Here is a 12,634-nt window from a genome sequence, read left to right as displayed (position 1 = left end):
GTGTTAAGATAATAAATGTGTGCCTAGAAAGCACTTGGAATAGAGCACAATGCAGAATAAGCACCTAATCATGTCAGCTGCAATGAGGACACTGTGCAGCATGACAAGTGGTCTGAAATTTACTTTCAGTGCATTAGAAAGTCACTGAGGGGATTTAGGCAGAAAAGCAAGGTGATCTCATTTACTTCTTAAATATCACTGACTATTCTGAGAACCATCCCTGGCTGGTTTGGCTCAGTGGATTGAGCGTCGGCCTGCGAGCTAAGTGTCGCTGGTTCGATCTTCCAGTCAGGGCACATCAGAGAAGGAAAACTCTGATTCCAAAAAACCTCCGCTGCCTTGTGGCATACCTCTTCAGGGGAAAGGCTAAGGGAGTAAACCCCGACAGAAAATCTGGAGCTGGAGTCCCTAAGGCGGTTTGACGTTGTAGTCAACACTGGCAACTCCTGCGGCGCACCTGAAGCCAAGCTGTATTGACTCCTCTTTCCCTTGGACCCTTCAGCTGCGAAGAGAGGGGGGGTCTGCTGCATGGGCAACAGCAGACCCTCCATATCACCCTGCCCAGGCTCTGTAGCTTCAGCTTCACTGGAGAGGACACTCCAGCGTCATCGCAAGATGTCGATTCAACACGGGAGGAGACAGATACCGTGTCAATCCCGAGTCGGACTGCACAACCATTCTCGGCGGTGCAGATAGACTCTTAAGAAGCTACACCATCGTCTCTCGAGACGGACGGCTGCCGACGATTCTGAGAACCTGGATTGGAACAGGAGTGGAAAGGTGGAGTTGAGTTGGGAGGCTCCTATAGTTGATCTGGGAGGAAGTGATGATGACTTACAGCAAGTGACATCTTAGTCTACTTAAAGATATCCAGAATAAGCAGGATGAGCTGTATTCATGGAGTAGAAAAATGAGAAGTGATGAGGAAGTACATGTGAAAGGTGAGGAAATGGAAGAAATAATAAAAAAATTATTCTAGGCTTCTAGCTTTAATCATGGAAGCTTGGTGATGTCGTTTATTGAAATAAAGAAGATGAAAGAAGGGACATATTTTGGAAGGGAAATCAGACTTCCCCTGGGGAGTTCTTAGTTTTAGATGTCTATGAGAAGTATAAGTAGAACATCCAAATATTCTGGATTTTAAACCTAAAAATTTATTGTTATCAGTGAAAGTGGGGTTTTTGCAGTATCGTAAGGAAAAGAATTTCCTGAGACCCGCACTGGAGGATAGGGTTCTGTGGTATGGTTTATTGATGACATAAAATTAGGGAGTTCCCCTCCTGACTTCCCAATGTCCTATCTCCATCCACCTCACCACGGAAAACTCCAATCTTGTCTTTAGTAGGGCCAGGATGAAAGCCACTGCCCAGAGTTTATGCTCCATATTAAAATACAATACAGTCCATCATCTGGCTAGCTTAGAGTGTTTCCACTTTAATCCATTGCTGTGCTTTGCTATTCAGACTTCCTCCTTGAGACCATGAGAAAAAAACAGGTGCATTCACTGTGCGAGTGGGTTACAAGCAAGAAAGAGAGCTTCTTTGTTCCCCTGGGGGTTATATCCAGTTGCTTGGGTTTGGGATGAACCAGGTACTTTTCAAAAGATCCAATCATTTCCCCAACTTTCACGGGCTTTGGATAGGTTTACATCCCCTTGGTAGACTGATAAGCCTCTATGGTCCAGCACTTTCAACTATTATTGCCCCAACAATCCAGTACCAAGGGGGAAATGGAAGAATGTTAATCCCCTTGGCAGAGCAATGCTATAAGCCCCTGGGGTGTGAAGCTATAGCTTCCTGGCTAGCAAGCAGGCTTACATTCCATAGTTCATTACCTCAATCTCTAGTCTCTTTTTCTCTCCTTCTCAATATTGAGCTAAAAACCAACAGTAACAATATGAAATATCTATATAGAGATATAAAATTACATTAGCATATAGATACTTAAATACACAAAAAGTAATAGTACCTGCTATGACATAGGGGTTGCTATAAAAGAGAAAGGAAGACAGAGTTCTAAATGACTCTAATATTTTTGGGTCAGAGAGAGGGAAAGTATCATGTGAAGGTTAGTGGGAAGAATAACCAGGGAAATAGGAGGAAACCTAGCGAGTGTGGTACCACAGAAATAGAGAGAGGAGACTGCATCAAGAAGAGTGAAGTGGTCAGATGGGTCAAAGATTACTTGTGATCTAGAAACATGAGCACAAAAAACTGTTACTGGATTTGGTGATATGCATATAGGTCATACATGACTTTGACAAGAATCCTTTGGTGGAGTATTATAAATTAAGAGGTGATTTGGAAAGGAGTTAAAAAGTAAGTGATGGTGAAGAACTGGAGACTTTATGGATAAACTTTACGTTGAAGGAAAAGAGTAAAAGAAAGTACAATAAAGAGCCCATTGTGTTCTACGTGGCTTCTGGCTGCATGACATGAGTGTGTTGGGTCCCCAGCGTGCTGGAGCCGGAAGGGTCTGCGCTACCAACCATACTATATCAGGGATCTTGGAAGCACTGCCAACATGTCTGATGTTCAGGAAGCCACTAACCAACTTCTGGATGTGAATCTTCATGAGAACCAGAGGTCTATACAAGTGACAGAAAGTGGCTCTAGAAGTGAGTCCGAGAACACTCAAGTCACTATTGGAGCCACTGTACCTACTGGTTTTGAGCAAACAGCTGCAGATGAAGTGAGAGAGAAATTGAGGTCATCATGCAAAATCATCAAAGACCAGGGCAAGACATATTTTGACATTTCAATGGAAAGTCTGGCTCATGTTCATTGTCTAAAATCAGTTGATAATTTATTTGAGGTTGTTCAGGAGATTAAAGATCACCAGTTCAAAGAAACAAAGGAAGAAGTCCTAAAGGATTTCGAAGAATTGGCTGGGAATCTTTCATGTTCAGACCCTTTAAAAGTGTGGAAAATTAACTCCAGTTTCAAGAAGAAAAAAACAAAATGCAAAAAGATAAATCGGAATTCAAATAAAGAGAAGTTTGATAATGGGCGAGGAGACAAAAGAGATGAGAAAGACGTTAAAAAAGAGTTCACCAGCAATGCTTTAGATTCACATATTTTAGACTACTATGAAAAGCCAGCCACCAAAGAAGAAATATCAACATTAGTAGGTGATGATTTGGCATCTTGCAAAGGTGAGACTGATGAGAGCTCAAAATAAGAAACTAATCTTGAAGTGCTCAAGTTTAGAGTCACGTGCAACAGGGCAGGAGAGAAACATTGCTTTTCCTCAAATGAAGCTGCAAGAGATTTTGGAAGTGCTGTTCAAGATTATTTTAAATGGAAGGCTGACATTACCAACTTTGATGTGGAGGTGCTTTTGAACATCCATGATAATGAAATCATTGTGGGCACTGCACTGACAGAAGGGAGCCTCCACCGAAGAAATATTACACATTTTGGACCTACAACTCTTAGATCTACTCTTGCTTATGGTATGCTCAGGCTCTGTGCTCCTCAACTGACTGATATAATAGTTGATCCAATGTGTGGAACAGGGGCAATAACAATAGAGGGGGCTACTGAATGGTCTAATTGTTTTCATATTGCTGGTGATAATAATCCGTTGGCTGTGAATAGAGAAGCAAATAACATCTCATCTTTACTGACCGTAAGCAGCTGTCCGTCTTGAGAGACGATGGTGTAGCTTCTTAAAAGTCTATCTGCACCGCTGAGAATGGCTGTGCAGTCCGACTCGGGAGTGGCACGGTATCTGTCTCCTCCCGTGTTGAATCGACATCTTGCGATGATGCTGGAGTGTCCTCTCCAGTGAAGCTGAAGCTACAGAGCCTGGGCAGGGTGATATGGAGGGTCTGCTGTTGCCCATGCAGCAGACCCCCCCCCTCTCTTCGCAGCTGAAGGGTCCAAGGGAAAGACGGAGTCAATACAGCTTGGCTTCAGGTGCGCCGCAGGAGTTGCCAGTGTTGACTACAACGTCAAACCGCCTTAGGGACTCCGGCTCCGGATTTTCTGTCGGGGTTTACTCCCTTAGCCTTTCCCCTGAAGAGGTATGCCGCAAGGCAGCGGAGGTATTTTGGAGTCAGAGTTTTCCTTCTCTGATGTGCCCTGACTGGAAGATCGAACCAGCGACACTCAATCCACTGAGCCAAACCAGCCAGAACTAAATTAAAGGCAAACTGTCCTGAGGCTTGCCCATAGATGCTATTCAATGGGATATCTGCAATCTACCATTGAGAACTGACTCTGTGGACATTATTGTAACAGATATGCCATTTGGAAAAAGGATGGGCTCCAAGAAAAGAAACTGGAACATTTATCCAGCTTGCCTATGGGAGATGAGCTGTGTTTGTAGACCAAGGACAGGCCAAGCTGCACAACTGACTCAGGACAAGAAATGTTTTACCAAGGCATTATCTGGAATGGGCCATGTATGGCAGAAGGTACATACTGTCTGGGTGAACATAGGTGGTCTTCATGCTGCAGTTGACCTACTGAAACATACACCTCAAACTTATGTTTATCCTTCAGAACAAGATGGAAAAAGAGGAACTTCTTGGTAATGCAAAGAATGAAGATGATTAGTAGTATTTGTGCTTCCCGACACTGGAAATGGCATTATGAACTTGCTTTGAGAGAAAAATAGTATTAACAAAAGTAGAGTGTGCACTGTTTAAATTGGTTTAAAGTTCTTTACCCTGGTTAGCAAAAAGTGTGAATGTAACATCATGGAATTGAAAGTCTTGTAAGAGAAGAACTTTGGAGCTGTTATGAAGAGGTAGCTGGGCAATTGGTACTTTTCTTAAAATGCTTTAAAGATGCTAAAGCCTACTAAAATGCTCTGGAATTTGGGTTTAGAACATTTTATTTTCAGGCTGTATACCAGTTCCTATTTTCCATTGTAGACACCCTGGCCTAATGGAAAGGGAGATAACATAATCATAGCATCTTAGGCAATAAGATATTGCCTCTGTAGCTTTGCTATTTAGTTGTTCACGTTCTCTTTACCTCAACCTTAAAAAAATGAAGCATTATTACATTTTGTGAAATAGTGTTTGCCTTATGACAAGATGAAGTCTCACAAGACCTATAGGAAAGTTTACCATCTGCCTTAATAATTAAAATATGCATCTGTTATTCAGGTTAATACATCGAATTAAGGACTAGGATTTAGCAAAGAAACTACAGAGATACATTTTTATTTGCAAATAGCAGCAAATACATTGGTAGATGAAGTATGGGACCAACAAGTAAAATTTTAAAAATTTTATTTTTCTTTCCATACACAAAAGTGGTGTTGCTTTTCAAAGTCAAACATAAACCTGTCAAAATATTTTTTGTTTCTTAAAAACTGATGTATCTTTGATTTAAAAACTTCATCTAAAGAAAAAATAAAAAGAGCCCATTGTGATGTTTGACCCCTGATAGCTTTTATGCTCCAAGTCTCCCCCTGTTCCTATAGCCCTACATCTGAGCAAGTGAATAAGAAAGCTGTTGGGGAAGGTCATCAAGAAGACATGACTGCCAGTTTGGCTTGGGAGCTGAACTTGGGCAATTGGAGGCTCCCTACTCACTTCCCTGTGCTTCTTATGTGCATTTCTGTTGCCTGCCCCACACTAGAAGCTGCCCAAGGACACAGCCTTGAGGTAGAAATGTGATAATGGAACTATCTGAACTGGGTACTGGACTAAATCCAGTTAAGGCCTCCTGTGTATGTGACTGAACCCACTTAGAGTCTCTATGTAAACATTTAAGATTTGGTGAATGGGTGTGAAAAACTACAACTCTTGGGAACACCCATGATAAGTTGCCTTGCTTATTAAACCTGCATCTATCAATCTAGAGTGGCCCGACTTTTCTTCACTCTCTCCTTCTCCTCCATGGGGGCTTCATATAACACCTGGGAAGTTTGAATGAAGGCTGCAACCAAAAAAAAAAAAGCCCACATGATCCCCCCCTTGATGCTGATGGGGAATTCAATCCACACAAACCCCATCCAACATTGAGGTCCCCCATTCCACTCCACCCAAGCCAAGCCCCTACAAATCAATAAAAACCCAAGCCACCACCCTGCTTTGCTATTACTTCACTCAGACTGAACCTGAGCTCTTCTTGGGGAATCCTTTTGCTGTTTATTGTGTAAATAATAAACTCTATTTCACATCTTACTGGTTCCCATGTATTATTCATGCCAATATCTTTATAATTCCTGGCAGAGGCTGCCCAGCATCCAGATGGGGACCCAAATAACATATAGACACAAAAGCAGGATATCAAGTCAAGGAAAAATTGGGCATTCTGTTTTTATGGAGGCAGGGGAGTGTTATGAGAGAAACTCCCAGAAATTTGGTTTTTCTCTCCTACCCAGTAAAGAATTACATATCAGCCAGTCTGTTTTCTTGCAAGCAAGCAGGGTTTATTGGTGATACATTCTCATGGAAGGAAACGGGCCTTGCTGAGGTGGGGAAGAAGGGCAAGAGCAAGAGTCCAAGCCCGGTGGCCTGAGGCCCCGCAGCCAGAGAGAGGCATTCCTTTGTTCTGAGGAGTTATATAGTTGGTGGGATGAGGGTGAAGAAGTTAATACTGACTTACAGGTAAAAGTGGTGCTAGCTTTCCAGGATGAGGGTGTGAATACCCAAAGGTGTTAATGTGTGTCTTCCTTTATACCCTATGGGCCCTTTCTGGCCTTTCAAGCCTTGGGAGGAAAGCACAGTTTAGAAAGCTTTACAGTGATACCTTGGCTAATGAGTGACCCTGCTACCAAATTTTTTGGCTATAAAGATTTTTTTTTTTTTTTGCTGTTTTCAGACTAGGCTAATGAATGTCTTAGTGGATGCTCACGCTAACATAAAGCAGCAAACACAAATGGTCGAGCCATTCCAGGAGCTTATCTTTTCCGTCTCTATGTGTGTGACAAAGAAATGAGCTGACCACATCACATAGGGAGACCCACCAACCCAACTGCATTGTTTACGTTCGGCACAGTGAGAAGCGAGATGCCTGATAACACAAGCTGCTTCGGATTTGATGATGATACACTGTAATAGTGTAAAGATCATCAGTTTTTCATTCTAGTTTCCAATCTCCCTCATCCATTTGGGTAGCTATTCATCTCAACCGTTGGTGAGTTTTTGCCCCTTTATAGTGTGCTTTTTACTATTTTATAAAACTTATCATTAAATAGTGGGCAGCATCCAGAACAAATTAAATGATTTTCTATAGAAACCTATGGGAAATCACGTGTCAGCTAACAAAGATTTCGGATAATGAATGTGATTCCAGAACGAATTATCTTCGTTAGCGGAGGTATCACTGTATTTCTTTCCCAGATAATGGAAAGGATACATAGAATTTCAAGAACTGCTGAGTCAGTGGGTGGGACATGTATGCCTCCTCCTCCCTGCCTTGGTTTGCTATCCATCCTACCTAACAGGAGGACACAGAACGTGTTTTTATGCTGAGTGGAAAAAATCCAGTAGAGGATGACAGATTGATGAAGCAGGAAAAAGAGGGAGTACCTGCAGGAGCCAAGTACTTGAGTGGCAGAAAGGAGATGGGATTCAGAAGACAAGGACAGAAGCTGGCAATCAATAGGAAGAGAGATACTGCACTGTTACAGAAGAGAAGAGGAAAAGATGGAGTTTTGATTCAAATATCCCTTAAAGGGGTCAAATAATGTAAATGAGAGCCACAGCAATGTGAAGACAGGGAGAGATTGGGACTATGGGAAGCTGCAGAGAAAATGTGCTTCGCGGGATTCAAACACAAGATTTTACAAAATGCAGTTTGGCCAGCCATTTAAAAATCCTAGGGCTGCACACAGTCCTACATAATTGGTGGTATTCCCCTTTTGGTCCTTCCAAATTACTCCTGCCATTCACTGCTCATAAAAACGTGAGACTGATCAGAAGACAAGGGCTGTGCATCTGAACATTCAGTAATAGCCTCACAATCATAATCCAGACTCCCACGACAACGGCCTCAGCTGAACTTTTATCTTCATCCTAGGGAGGATGTATTACTTAAGAGAGTGCAAGAATTTCAGTAACAGCCACAAATAACAAGTATTTTAATTTTCATTTCTATTTCACTTCTTTAGCTTTTTCAGACTATTGTCTTGATATCTAAAGGTAAACAGTTATTAACTCCTCATATATTTTTTTTTTCTTGAGATTCATGAACTACGTGTTCAAACTAGAAATTCATAATTCCCCTGGGAACCAGCAAGCTGAATAGAAATGAGTATATTTCCACAGAAATGGACTCATTACTCAGTCGGTACCACGTTGGGCTTTAGGAATAATTGTTATAAGACAAAGGGATCTTACAGGAAGAAAGCTTTTGCATTTACCTTAGATTATATTTTTGCAATGAAAAAAATTTATCCACCTGCATTTAATTTACTTTGGTATTAAGTTTGCTATTTTCCTTCTGCTCAAAAGACGGGCAGTCTAAAATTTGCAAATGTTAAGGAAATTTAAAAAACATATTAGTATAAAATATATTAATGATAAAAAATCAATCAACAGAATATATATTTTAAAATACAATATCTGATTATTTTTATTCTATAATGTTATCTAAATAATAACTGAATAAGTTTGGGGCTAAGAAAAAAGAAGAAAAAAATTTACATCTGCCATTTGGTGAGCGCTAGGTTTGGTGAGCACTTATCCTTTTTAAGTGCATAGTATCTGCACAGATGAGAAAACTGAAGTTCAAAAAGTTAAAATAATTTGTTCAACCAAAGTAAAAAACTAAAATATGGCAAAGTCACAATGTAAATATATGCCTCATTTTGAATTTTTTTTTGCTATTTCCCAAGAGCTTAAAGGAAAGGTGAAAGAGTCCCATTAAACTCAAAACCTCATAACATCAAATAATTTTAGACATCTGACATTTGATGATTGACAATGACAGAGTTTTCTCCTTTTAAGTCACTGGAATTTGATGTGGCTAATATTCAGGTAGGGGTCATGAATCTTTACCTGTGGCAATTAATCATTTCCTTCCTTTAAACTAATCACTGCCTTTATCTTTGCTTGGTCAGAAAGCGGGAGGGAAAGTAAAAAGAGGGCAGGTGAGGGTTATAGGAATCCTGAGTACAGTTTTCCTTGAGTACACACACTCAGGGCATAAAAGTGCAGAGATTAGCACCCTCTAGGAAGTTAATTTAAAAGATCCTAGAAAGGGAAGTTTGTTAGCTAAACTGACCAATATCTTTGTATAAAATAAATAAATATATAAAGCAGCCTCACACTATTATTTTCAAGAAACATTCACATCTGTGTCACAATGACTGACATATAACAAAATGTCAATGCAGTCCTTTCACCAGTCTATCTTTAACTGACCATACAGCATAGAACTACTTCTAACCCCAGGGGGTTAACAATGAAAAGTTTCACAGTTCTGATTAACAAGGTGACTTTTATGTTTTTTGTTGTTGCTATTTGTTTGTGGGGGTATGCCATCGTGGTTATCATAAGAAATACGTATATTTGATCTTTGACCCCAGTTCTGGCACTGAGCTCCTAAAACCCTTGGAATGTCCTGTGGTAACAGAGATTAAGTGTCTATTGTTATGTTAATGAGGTGACTTTGGAAAAGCCCTTAGGTACCTAAGGATGGAAGCTGATTCCAAGGGGAATCTACCACATGATTAGAATTGGAACTTTCAATCCCACACCCACCTTCTGGCTGGAGGTTGGTCAATCCCCAATGGCCAATGATTTAATCAATTACAACTATGTAATGAAGCCTCTCTAAAAGCCCAGAAGAAGTCAGAGAAAGACAAATACCATATAATTTCACCTATATGTGGAATCGAAAACAAAACAAAACAATTGAACAAAACAAAACAAAACTCATAGATACAGAGACAGACTGGTGGTTATCAGAGGGGAAGGGGTTGGGAGTTGACAAAATAAGTAAAGGGGGCCTTTGTATGGTGACAAGTGATAACTAGACTTATTACAGTGACCACCTTGTAGGGTATACAAAGATTGCATTAATATGTAGTACACCTGAAACTAACATGTTAGACACAAATTTTACCTTAAAAAAAAAAAAAGGACAGTGTTTGAAGAGTTTCTGGGTTGGCGGACACATGAAGAAGAGGAAAACAGAGTGCCTAAAGAGGGCATGGAAGCGCTACACCCCTTTCCTGTACCTTGCGCTCTTTGCCCTATGCATCACTTCCATCTGGCTGTTCCTGGTTTCGTCTTTTTAAATAAACCAGTGATCTAGTAAATAAGGTGTTTCTCTGAGTTCTCTGAGCTGCTCTATCAAATTAATTGAACCTGAGGAGGAGGTCTGGGAATCTCTGATATATATAGCCAGTCAGTCAGAAGTATAGGTAACAACCTGGATTTTTAACTGGCATCTGAAATCCAAAGAGGTGGTTGTTGGGACCTTTATTACATAGCCAGTCATGGGTCAGAAGCACAGGAGGGACTGTGTGTGAGTCTTGAAGGACTGAGCACTCAACCTGTGGGATCTGATGTTATGTCTCAGCAGATAGTGTCAGAGTTGAGTTGACTTGTAAAACAATCAGCCGTTGTCTAAAGAATTACTTGTTCTATGTGGGAAAATCTCCCCTTCACACATTGGAAGTTGAGTCTCAGAACCATTTGCCGAGGGTGGGGGTGCAGTGGAGAATTTTTGTTATGTATTATTTTCTATCAAGTTCTATGTCTGTTTCTTTAGACCATTTAGAATTTAGACAAGACATATAAGCTGGCTTATGGTACAGTAACAAATAACCCAACATCTTAAAGTTTAACACAACAAAAGTCTATTTCTCCTTCACGTCGCATACTACTGCAGATTGCCAAAGGGAACTAATGAGGCTGCCACCAACTGAGAGCCTTTTAGTCACCTTGACAGAGGTAAACAACGTGGCAAATCACAGACCAGCTCTCAAGATTTCTAACCAGACTCCACTATTTCTTATCTTATGGACCAGAGCAAGTTGCATGACCATAGCTAACTTCAAAGGAGGAAAGAAATGCAATCCTGAAATGTGTACAAGGGAGAACCTGAGTTATTTGGTAGAAAGCAAAAGTAACCTCATTATAGTCATTTTTTCCCCTAAATCTTTCCGTTACCAGGCAGAAAAACAATAAAAGTTAGAATCAGAAGTTGATAATTCTGTCAGCAAAATAAATATATATTTTTTAAAGTTTACCTAGAATGATGTTTGAGTTAGGTCCTGAATTAAAAACAGAATTTCTTTACAAAGAAAGGAGAAAGGTAACGTTCCACTTGGGAATGGATCACTGGGAACTCAAAATACATTGCTACATGGAACCAAGATTATACATGTGCTTTTGTCTCTGTATGAATGCACAAAGATTTATTTAAACCTTCTGTAAAAGAAAATTAGAACTACAAATAGTATTGACCTTGAGTTTGAGGATGTAGGAGCAGGGAACATTATAGTTAAATTTTTAAAAATAAGAGGATGTAGAAAAGAAAAACTTCCATTGCTCTCTTGGAAACAGGTCTGACCCTAAGCAACATTTTCAACAGATAAGGTTAACTCTGATACAATACCCCTGGCCTGCCAGCTCCCATTGTCCTCTCATTGTCATAAAGGACACAGAGCCCTCTGATCAGAACTGTTGTAATCTCTAATATTGTCCTGAGATCCAAATTATTTTCTCTTTCAGCCAGTAATAATTTCCTCTAATTTAGTGCACTGTTCTTAGTTAATTATTAGTGAAAAGATGTGGTTTTGTATAACAAGAATGCAGCTCAGCATCAGGGCATAATAGATTCTAATTTCAGCTCCAAAATATACTTCCTACATTAAAATTTTGGATATATTTCATGAGTTTTTATTATTAACCCACAATATAGAAAGGAAAATATAAAAATAAGAACTGCCACAGAATCAAACAAGATAATAGGACTACACCTTATTTTAAAATTCTATGAGAGGTATAAAATTATAAGGTGTGATGATGATAATGATGATGATGATTATATGGTAAGCAATCAGATTAAAACAATGTATACCGATATTTTTTAAACTGACTCTTATGTAACCCAAACCAAGATACTTGTATTTTCAAAAGTGAGAGCTTATTGACACAACCACTGAATTCTTGAAAGTAAAGACTGTATCTTCCATCTTTATCAGTCGTGGTACATAGTATATACTTAATAAATGTAGCTTTGCTCCTGAGAACAAAGATAGAACATCATGGGTTAAAGGATAGAACAAAGTCTATGAAACAGAAAGCAAGAAAATATGGTAATACAGTATTCCCTCATTTATCGTGGGTATTACGTTCCAGACCCTCCCGCAAAATAGGAACCTTACATTTATTCTACACTCTTAAACCTACATAACATTAACAACATACATATACAGTACCACAAAACCTTGTGATATAGCAAACAATCTGTGATAAATAATTATAATATTTTTTTAAATCCCGGGATACAGTGAGGCTGTGATAAGTGAACCACGATATAGTGAAGGACTACTGTATTGCTGTGGCAAATTTTTCAGAAAATATTATGTCACACTGGGTTTTCTAAACCATAGATTCCTCAGACCAGACAAGATCTATGGAGATTCATTTAGGCCAAAACTAGGGGTAGGAAGAAGGGGAGGAATGAAGGGAGGACCACAGGTTATCCTCTAC

The 12,634-nt window shown here is 39.8% G+C and overlaps 1 pseudogene; it reads left to right on the top strand.

The window, feature by feature from the left end:
• The first annotated feature begins 2,466 nt into the window (after window positions 1–2,466).
• Window positions 2,467–4,610, top strand: LOC150010146 (tRNA (guanine(6)-N(2))-methyltransferase THUMP3-like; annotated as a pseudogene).
• The last annotated feature ends 8,024 nt before the right edge of the window (window positions 4,611–12,634 follow it).

This window comes from Furipterus horrens, unplaced genomic scaffold (genome assembly GCF_987537825.1).
Source record: "Furipterus horrens unplaced genomic scaffold, mFurHor1.1.pri manual_scaffold_5, whole genome shotgun sequence".
Lineage (NCBI taxonomy): Eukaryota > Metazoa > Chordata > Mammalia > Chiroptera > Furipteridae > Furipterus > Furipterus horrens.
This window is presented reverse-complemented; position numbering and strand designations above follow the sequence as displayed.